General features: G+C 30.4%; 1 long non-coding RNA gene across 1 annotated transcript; it reads left to right on the top strand.

Moving 5' to 3' along the window:
- Positions 1-10,134: 10,134 nt before the first annotated feature.
- On the top strand, positions 10,135-10,763 carry LOC102613003 (uncharacterized). Its single transcript, XR_371495.4, has 2 exons — positions 10,135-10,421; positions 10,527-10,763. It is a non-coding gene; the product is annotated as an uncharacterized LOC102613003 (long non-coding RNA).
- Positions 10,764-11,260: the final 497 nt, after the last annotated feature.

The following is an 11,260-nucleotide window of genomic DNA, read 5'->3' as shown; positions in this document are numbered from 1 at the left end:
TTGAGTAATCATGTAAGGAATTCGATTCAACTATTGGAGATAAACTAATCAATGGAAGCAATTATGTTTTTTTTTAAATAATAATTAATTATAACTAGGCTATGTAATCAAATCTCAAATCCACATTTAATTAAAATATAAAAACATTCTAGCAAAGACTATGCATTATACATATGAATGAATAACCTATATATGCTTTTGCGTTCTTTAGGTGCAACAAAACATTTACTGCAACTATTTTTTATCATTGCATCACTAGTTTGGCTTCAGATAAGATTATAGGGAGATTGTCAGTTTCTCTTCTACTAAAATTAATATATTCCACTTATCTTCTTATTATTTTTTAATAGCCAATAATCTCCTGGCGGCATAATTTTATAGTATTATTCTTATCTTCAAATACACTTTTATTAATATTTATTATAAATTAAAAAATCATATAGACGTAAATTGAATTAAAAAATTTAAGTATTACAAATTAGAAATACATGTTTCGGTGTGAATAAAAAATTAACAAGAAGATATTTTTCTTGTACTTTTTTTAATTTAACCATTTTCTTATAATAAAAAAGTATTTAATATTCTTATGATAAATTATCAACCGAATTACCTATTTACCTCTTTTTTCCTTTAAAATTTAAATGTTAGAGGGTTTTGAATATTATAAAAACAGTAAGAAGTAAGTGATATATATTGATTTTAATAAGAGATCTCCCTAAAATTATAATGTAAACAAATAATTATATATATCTCGTATATGATTTCTGCGGGTAGTGCAAATTCTTTTCCTCCGTTTCATTAAAACGTCAGTGATTTATTCGGGGAGGTTTGACAAGGAAAAAAAAAGTAACCTTATTGAAAGAGGGGAAAAAAACTGAAAATTTATTAAATAAACCCGAGTCATTAATAAATGCTACAAATAAATTTATTAAGAAAGCCATGGAATAACTTCCAAGGAATTTTTTAAATACTTCCCCTTCCTGAATGGCTGGCTCCTTCTGCAAATTGAGGCTATATAAAAAATCTATTCTGCAGAAGAAACAGAATGGCAAAATTACTGCTGCCAATATTAGCGATCACCCTCACATTTCTGGGCATTCTGCTGTGCCATGCAGAGAACAATGGCTTAAGAAAGGCAAGTTCATCATCAAATTTATGATGCTCTGTTCTGATCACTTGTTGATTCGTTTCAATTATACATATGTATAAATGCAGGTGTACATAGTGTCATTGGACTCCTCTATAGGATCTACAAGGAATGCTTATCTTCAAATTCTTGACAAGGTTCTTGAGGGCATCTAAGTTTTAATTTCATATATTTAATTAAATTCATTAATTGTTGTAAATTGCCATTAGATTCTAACCCATACTGATGTTGTCTCAAATGGCATGTGGGAATGTACAGCACTCCATCTGAATCTCTTGTGTACAGTTACTGTTGGACCAAAATTAAAATAAGTCTAATAAGGCCCAAATAAATAAGGCCAATCTAATAGATTTCCTCCCAATTAAGCCCACGAAGTGGTGGACAAATGACCTAGAATGATCCTCCTAAGTAACAAGGTTTCAAAACCCAAAAGGAGCCAAGGTCCTAGATTCCTATCCTAAGACAAATCACCTAGGATAAATCAACTAGGTGGTAAGGATTTAAAGTTTAAAATGTGCTGAGGTTCTAGGCTCTTACCCTAGGACAAACCTCCTAAGTTTGAAGGTTCTTATGATCCCAAGGTCTTAGTAAAAATAACCTAAGGATAAAACATTCATTCCTCTAATTTGTAGACAAGTTTGTATATCCATGTGTCAATCCACATGGGCACTAGAGGACAAGTGTTGTCAAATGTCACAAGAACAATGACATTTGTCATCAAAATAACTAGGACCCAAGTCAAATCAGTTTGGTCGATAAATATGTCTTTCATTCACATCAAAAGATAAGACAAAAAAGAGACTCAAAAGGGAAAAATGCTAACTTTCTCCCTCTAATCTTTCTCTTTCTAAATTCATATTTTCAAAAGTCCGATGACTGACTTGACCGTCGGAGGGTATACGCCGGCAAAGCCGGCCCTCTAATAATTTTCTTATGTTTGTAGAGTATCACAGGACAAGGACCTTTTGATTGCCTAAGGAAGCGGACTCAGAAGAGTATATACAAAGGCCCATAAAGATCAGCCCAAAGAATGAACTCACCATCATAAGTTGGGACAAAATTTGCACTAACAGTTACAATAACCTCGGTTCAAGATTTGCAGCCAGACTCACTGTAAATGAGGCAGAAAAGCTACAAAGTATGATCCTACATATATATATATATATATATATATATATATATAATATAAATTTGGAGTATAACAATATTGTAAAAAATCTGACAACATTGAAAACAATTGAAAAATCAGATTACAATGTTTTAAGAGCTTTTTACAATTTATAAAATCCTGAATGTGCTAGAGAAAGACTCTATGTATGATTAATATTATTAATTAATTTTGCACATGAAAATGAAGTCATTTTCTTTTCTTAATTAATTTATCCATTTTCCATCTATGCATATATATATACACACACTCAAATTGAAATTCACCCATGCAGGAGTTCAAGGTGTATTGGCCGTTGACCGGAGCAAAATTTATCGTATTGAAGACGATCCGGGACGCGACAAATTACCAGAACTTGACGAGATTTCACCAGTTCAAGGGCTGAAAGCAATGTGATTGTTGATTAAATTTATTTTGCATAAAACCCCGACTGAGTTTTACTGGGAAAAAAGAGAGAGAAAACTACTAGCTATGAGTACAGGTTAATCTAATGATGATGAAATAAATATCGAAGTCAGAAGTCTTGCCTAAATCCTTTAAGAACAATGAAAAAGGCATTATTTACGTTAGTAGCTTAGTATCATATGAAATTTCTTGATTGCATATATAAGATATAAATTTTAAATTTCTCCATTGTTAATTCTTTTTTTAAGTGGGAAGCAAATGGATCAGTCTGATGAAGAATGTTTAATTAATCTTCCATCTGTTTTATATGCCAGTTTCATGTGATGGTTGAGTTTGTTTGGTTGACTAGGATCCCCTTCCTCAAAAGCCAATGATTGCTCAAATATATAGTTGATTTTCTTGGTGACGAAGCGGTCTTTTTAAATTGAAACTCTTTAAGACTTGCTCCATATAATGACACAGACCAAGTCAAGCTTACCACATAATATCTCACATATTTCCATGAGATCCACACGTAATAAACTACTGAGCCCTCATACTAGACAAAATCCTTGTAGAATAGGGAAAATAATGAATACAGGGAAGACTAGCTAAAATTTTGATAAAGGATATATGTCAAAATCCTAACAAAAATAATTACTACTAGCAGTGTGGTATCAATCTTCTAAATACTGTTGATGCCTGGAAAAAGTTAAGGGATCTATTACACATTTTCTTGCAAACTACAAGTTATAGGAAAATGTGCGGAAATGGACAAAATAAATAAAATTTGCTTACAAGAATTGTATAGGAATTATATAATTAATAAAGAGAGCAGACCTGGAACGGGATGAGTAAAGGAGGGTGGCCACAGAATGGACAAGCTAAAGTCAAAGAAAATATCAGACAAAATTTGGTGGATTGAATAAGCCATAGTTTCTCTTTGTTAATGTTAAGCTACGAAAACAATTTTACTTATAAAGTCACCCATGCTCAATTAATGTTTGCCCCCAGAAATTTATCATGACGACGAAATATCCTTCCATCTCCTAGTTAAAATAAATGTGTCTGAGGTTGTTGCAGAATTGTTTGATAATATACCTCAATGAAGGCATTGGCAGGAACTCATGAATCCTTTGAATTAAGCAGGCCATCTGATATTTGAATATCAGTCGTTGGACGGCTAGAAGCATTAAAGGTCAGAATTGGATGGTAATCAAGTTGAAGGAGCGAGCTATTACAACTAGTTAAAGACAAGACTGAGCATGGGTGGCTTTAAGTATAAGCGAGCAAGGCGGTCACCTAAGGCCTCAGTGTTTTGGTATTAATAATAATTCTCTAGTTAATAAAATCTTTTAAAAAAATTATAGGTGTGGTAGAAAAGCCTATTAGACATATCTCTAATTAATAATTATCCTATAATAATTAATAATTATCCTATAATTATTAATAATTATCCTATAATTATTAATAATTATTTTTTAATAAAAAAACCTATAATTGGTTATCTTATTGTTAAAGAGATATAATTAATAATATTCTCTAACCATTAATTTATTCATTATTAGTTTTTCTAATAAAAATAAGTATATTTTTTATCTTTTCAACTTCTTAAAAAAGCTCAATTATTCAACATTGGAATCTTTGACTTTGAGTATTCCTTTTAATTTCTACTAAAAATCTTATAATCTAGAAAATTATAGATGAAAAATTTCTTGTTCTCTTCTCGACAATGAAGATTATTACATGCATTAATTCATTCAAAAAAGAAAAAGAAAAAATTAGTTACTTGAAATAGAAAGTCCATATCCATTATCTAACCATCAATTCATGATTTTAACTTTTTATGTGCTACCATTCTAAATATTCTATTTGAAAATAGTATTGTTCTCATTTATTCATTTGCTTCTTTTTGTATAATTTCTAATGGTAAATTTTAGATTTTGTTTTTGAAAATTTTTAGAATCTTTTTGATTATTTGTTGAAATTTAAGAATTAAAACTGAAATGGATTTTCAGTTCTTTATTGTTTCATTGAGTATTGAAATTACTAAATAAAAAAGGCCTCATAAAAAAAAAGAAAAAGTTCGCCTAAAGCCCCTAATACTGTAAAGCCGACCCTGAGACTGAGCAACTGAAGACAAGAAGACAAACTGCAGTGTCAGGTTGTTATAACAACCTTTGTAATGTCTTGTGATGTATTGATATCCATTGATTCTAGGTCTTGATGTAACTCAAACATCAGAACCTAGTACTATCAGAGCATTATAATGCAATGAATATTATAGCTGAAAAAAAAATCAGTTTTTTTATTTTCATTGCTTAGAGTTGTGTGAAAACTACTAGCCTCTTTTTTTTTTATCTCTCTTGCGACAACATTCATTTATCTCATATTAATTAATATAAGATAATCACTTAACTTTATAATTAGGATAGTTCCTTGACCTAATAAGTTTGTTTTTTTTTTTAAATTGAATACCTTATCACTCTATAGGCACAATCACCAACATCATTTGTTTTTTCATTTAAAGATTTGAGGTTAAAAAGGTAACATTTTGATTTTTATTTATTTTTTTTACAATAAGGTATCACTTTTAAGCATTCAATTAGTGAAAAAATACAAAAGGTGGGTTGGAATGTTATTCACCCAAAATATAATTTCAGATTGGTCCAAAGCTAGTCTAGCTAAGTTGTGACGTGTGAGCTATTACACTGCTGGCTCTTGGAGTATAGTGAATTGAGATTTGTTGCTGCCTTCTAATACAAGATTGCATATCAGATATAACCTAAAAGAATTCCATTCGTGTACTTTTCTTGTTCAAAACAGGTCTGCAATCTCCTGTGAATCAGCTTCTATGATCGAGGGCCAACATCCCACCCTTTCTGCAGTTTCAACCCCAAGTCTTGCAGCTTCTGCAACCTCATATATATACTACCTCCATCCGAAACTCGGAAGGTTGCATAGCCGCTGGTATCACTTTGGCTCTAGAATCTCTAATCACAGCATCCAAATCAGCTCTAATCTGCTCAACCACAACTGATGCATCCACATTTATCTTAAAACAACCTGCTGGCGGGGCGTCGCCCTTAGGTATTTACATTAGACTTTTCCTTCAACGATGTCTGTAATTGTGGCAGCTGGATCTTTTTGTAAGAATGCACTACAGCATCTGCTTTAGCAGCTAATAATCGGGAATCTTCCTTCTTTTTTTCATAGATAAGAAGGTTCCTTGCGTGCCAAATAGCCCAATAAATGGCAACCATCAGCTCCATATCTGACTTGCTTCTTGCATGCCAAACAGCATAATGCTACCCTCCAGAAGCCTGACATGTTCTTCAAAAGGGGTTAATCTCCAAAATTTTCAGAAACTTTGCAACTAATAAGTGCATGTAAAATGGACTCCTTTGTTCTTCTACATCTCTGACACCGTGGGCTTGGAACGACTTTCTTCTTCCAAAGGTTTTGAGCAGTAGGTAACAGATTCCTTGCTGCTCTTCACATGAACATCTTCATCTTTTCTGGAAGTTCCAAAGACCAGTTTGCTTTCCATGGAGACTATGGTTTGTTTGAGATGCTGGCTTGGTCAGGAAATGTAAACTTTAAAGCCACTTGGTACCCACTTTTCATTGAATAATTTCCTTTCTTGTCAAAATGCCGTAGAGTCTGATCAGCGCTTGGTTGTCTTGGGAGGGGAATCTTCAATTTGAGTTACGATGTCATTATTATTTGTCTCGTTGTGAGACAAAAAAAAAAAAAAATTAGATTATTTGGATATATAGGAAACAAGATCTGGGATTAGAATCTAATCACGTGGGCAAAAAGGAGATTTGATTGTCATTCGGTTAAGTTAAAATTAAAAAAACACTTTGAAAAAGAATCTATGTTGCTTCCCTTAAATGTGTCATCGAAGAGTAACAGAGAGTCTTAGTATTTGAGTCCCAAATTAAGTTACTTATTTCAAATTTTGAGAACCTTTACATTATTGAAATATAAAGAATAATTTGAATTTTTTTATTTGATTCTAGTTTTGAATTGAAATCCTATAATTTACATAATGATACATTCTCTCTAGTGAGGATGGCACTAAAATACCGAGCCAATATATTTTTTAATTTGTTAATACATTAAAACATGTTTTTTTTTTCAAAAAAGAAAGAATTCATGTTTCATCCCTATTATATCTCATATTTACCACTTACATACCACACTATTTTTTTAATTATTATTTTATCCCTCCCACTATAAGAAAGTAGATTTAAGTTTACATTTTTTGTTCATTTGTTATTGTACCACTCCTAATAAGCTTTTATGGCATTTTTAAGTACCTTAGCGCCAAAATTAAAGAGAATAAAACCCTTTTTTTTCATTTTTCTCTTTAATTTTGGCACTAAACTTCCAAGAAATGTCATTAAAAACTATAAAGAGTGGTAGAATAGTAAATGAACAAAAATGTGAACTTAATCTATTTTCTTTTCAACAAGAGGGATGAAACAAGTAATTTAATTAAATATAAAATCCAGCAGGTAGAAATGGAAAAAAAAAATCTTGTTTCCGCCTAGATGCACAAAAATTCGGAACTAGATGCACAAAGCAAAGATTCGAAAGATATAGATCTAGAAAAATCTAGATCCACACATTAAGAAATGCGGATTCGGATGTTAAATCAAAGATCCATGTAGATCCAGATCCAGATCCAGATGCAATGCATTTGAAAACATATTCAAACATGCAATTTTTTTAATTAATTAATTTATCAAATTAAAATTAAATTTAAAAAATATATAAGTTAAATAAAAAAATCAAATGTATGTGGATTTGTGGTGGTGTTTTCATTTGTGATAGTTTAAAATGGAATCTATGTGGAGTTGTGATGACTTTATTTGTGGAATTGTGGTGGTGTTAGACTTGGATTTATATTATTTTTTATGTTTGATTTATGTTGCGGTATTCTTATTTGTGAATTTATAGTGTATTTTTATTTGTGAATTTATGTTATTGTTGTATGTTATTCTAGGTGTTAAATTATGATTGGATTTTATTTAATTTTTTAGGTAAATTTATTGAATTCTAAACTATATTTAAATTTATTATGTAGATTCAGATATCCAAAAAATCAACTGCAACCTTTATGATATTACCCGCATCTGACTATAATAGCCTAGAATTTGGAATACACACGTTTCTAATTTGTCCCCTTAAAAGAAGTCCAGATTTCCATGACTTAAATTAAAAACAACGTGATATATTACTTGACCAAAAAGGGGTACTGAATGGCCTCATTTCATGTTTTGGTTAACATATATAGGAGTTTTTTTTCAACAGATTATATGCTTAGTCTTCAAACAAATTGTTAAAGTCTATGCATCTAGCTACAGTGCTGCATTTAATATAAAAGTTGCATTGAAACATCCCCTCCATTTACTTCAACATTCTTCGAAAGAAATAAAACGAGCTACTGTTGAACCTTCAACTTCATATTAAGGTCAAAGAATTGCTTTTGACGTTCATATCATGGAACATTCTCACTTCTCAGGGATTAGAAAAAAGAAAAAAGAGTGATTATATATTTTACAATTGTAGCTGAAGTTCATTGAATTCTCTTATAATTTGGAATTTAAGAACTAAACTGACAATATTTTGTTTTAATGTAAACCGCTTTAACTTCAATTGACACCTGAAACTGATGCAAGGCAATTAATCATAAAATTAATGCTCAGTAAATAAATAAATAAATAAAAACCACAATGATACAATCTACTCATATTTGTAGGCTTAGATAGTAACCATATTATTATTCTGCACCTTATCTAGTACAAATTATTTCTCAAGCAATTTAAATCCTCCATTTTACACCCAAAAACTAAAAAGCCCAGCTAGCAAAACTTGTCATTAACGTTGTCCGGAGTGCACGTTAAGGCTTGTACAAGATTGATTTGAAAGATGGATGAATGCTTCTAAACTTAAAGGATGGGTTACTTGAACTCTGTAAGTCCACTTGTTTATAATTTGTTTTATTATTACTCTTTGTAGAAAAAGTCCAAGGAAGAAGCCAAAAAGTCATACCAAACATTTATTTTCAAATTTGACTTACTGTTTTCAATTTCACATTATAATTATAATGATACAATCTACTAATATTGACCACGATCATGTGTAGGATGAATTTGGTAATGTAGTAACTTTTTTAAAATAATTATAATTATTATATAATAATATAATAATAGTAATAATAATATATTATATCATTATATTATTATCATTATATATATATATAGAGTCATTCTCAAGAGCAAAAGCCTTTATTTATTTTTTTAGTGATGATACAGTCAGTCAGTCACAAATTCTTGTACAAATTGATATGACATTAATTCATTGATTGAATGAAAATATAGAATAATATAAATAAATCATGTGGACCAAGAGATATTTAATTCAACAATTTTACCATGCCACATTAGTTTGTACAAAAGTTTGTGACTATATCATTACTCTTTTTTTTTAATGCAAACACGCTCTTAAGTTGTGGAATTTAATAGGTTTATTTTTTAATGAACTATAAAGTCTTGTAATTTAATAATTTTAAAAACTAACTTTTTTAAACCGTATGATTTAAAAGTATGTCCGTATAAAAAAAAAAAACGAAGGCTTCCATATTAGAGAAGAATTATATGTATGCCTCAATCAGTATCTCTTATGTTTTAAATTCTAAGAAAGATATTAATCTATATGGTTTATTAGCGTTAAGTCTGGAAAAGCTATTAAGTCTTATGGTTTAATAGTACAACTTAATAGTTTTCCCAGACTTTATTGATTCAAAATCTTAGATTTGTTAAATTCCATGAAAGTTATTAAAATTGTAATACTAAACATGTATATATTAAATTATTGAAGGGGCAATTTTTTTTAATTAAGTTATAACTTTTGAATATATATATATAATTCTTCTTTAGTGAGGTTTAAATAAAGATGTTATTAAATACAAAAAAAATAGATTTCCATATATTAAAAACTGTATTTTTTGTCTATTAGTGTGTTGAAATCTATATTATTTATTTTTTTAACTAATATTTATATTTTATTAAAGTGAGAATGCCCATATATATATATATAAACAAGTAAATATTAAATTATTCAAAGGGATGAATTAAAAAAAAAAAAACTCATACCCTAGCTAGCAAAACTTGTCGTTAACTGTTATCCGGAGTACACGTTAAGGCTCAGATCATGAATGATTGATTTGAAATATGCGTGCTTCTAAACTTAAATCAGGGAATTGAATGTGTGTACTTACAGAAATTTTTTTTTTCTTTTGTTTAAAAAGGAAAATGTTAGTGCTCTAGAAGGTATATCATATGCAAAAGTAAAAGGAAGCAGCCAAAATTTCATACGAGACATAAATATGTTTTCAAATTCTTAAAACAAGGCGAAAGAAAACGCGTGGCAAGTGGGCTAGCACTTATCCTCAGAGGATCTCCACTACTCAATTATAAATAGCCACAACATCAATCACATCATTCAAAACCTGCCCTTTTAAGCTTTCATGATTTCCTTTAAGATTTAACTAAGCATACAATTTAATCCTTTCCCAAAACAAAAGCAAGTATATTATGGCTGAACCTCGGCGTTTTCAACTGTTTCTCCTGCTCTTGGTGATGATTATTGTTGCAGTACCTCATCAATGCTCCAGCGCCAGGCCAATATCAATACAGAATCATCAACTTGGTAAGCAAATGCATTGATTTATCTTTCTGCTTTTGGGTGTTCTAGAAAAGGATAATAATAATGTAATGATACTAGTTCCATGATTTTTTTATTTATATTGTTTAGGAAATTCGAAGATGCTTGCTACTCTTGGAATTGTGTGCAAGTGTTGCGATGGCGAAAGTGGTAAATGCAGAAGCACATGGGATGGTTCTTGCTCAAAGCTTCAGTGTCTTCCATGGAAATTTCACTGATGATTTGTCATTGCAGTCACAAATTCCACTTGATTAATACACATATGGTTTTATAAGTTAGGCTAATAAGATTTAATGCCATTTAGTAGGCATGCTAGATTAATTACACAATAACAGAGGTTACTTATTATTAAAAATATAGTCTTTCTTTCTTGCGAAAGTTCATCGTACCTTAAAAATGCAGATTTGATCAGCAATACAACGTTGTTATAATTAAGCTATTTTTTTCATGTATCAAAGCTTGGCTTCAGATTTATTCGTGTATAATGCAGAAAATTTAATCCCGCACGTGACTCATGCAGGTATAAGATTTTTCCCGTTTGGCCGATTAATAGGTAACAATTAACATTTAGCTGGGGGTGTTGAGAAAAGAAAATTACAATTTTACTGTAATTTGGACAGGACAGATATTTTTATGCTGGGGGTTCTGGAACATTACTCTTTATCCATTGGCTTATCACATATAAAAGTTGTTGTAAATTAGGAGCTGGCTACGTTACAGAAACTGTACGTAACAACCATGCATTTTTTATTCGTTGGATCTAGAGACTGAAATTGGATGGTTGGGATTAAAGGCCAGAATAGAAATTAATCACGGGCAACCGT

Source organism: Citrus sinensis, chromosome 4 (assembly GCF_022201045.2).
Source record: "Citrus sinensis cultivar Valencia sweet orange chromosome 4, DVS_A1.0, whole genome shotgun sequence".
Taxonomy (NCBI): domain Eukaryota; kingdom Viridiplantae; phylum Streptophyta; class Magnoliopsida; order Sapindales; family Rutaceae; genus Citrus; species Citrus sinensis.
This window is presented reverse-complemented; position numbering and strand designations above follow the sequence as displayed.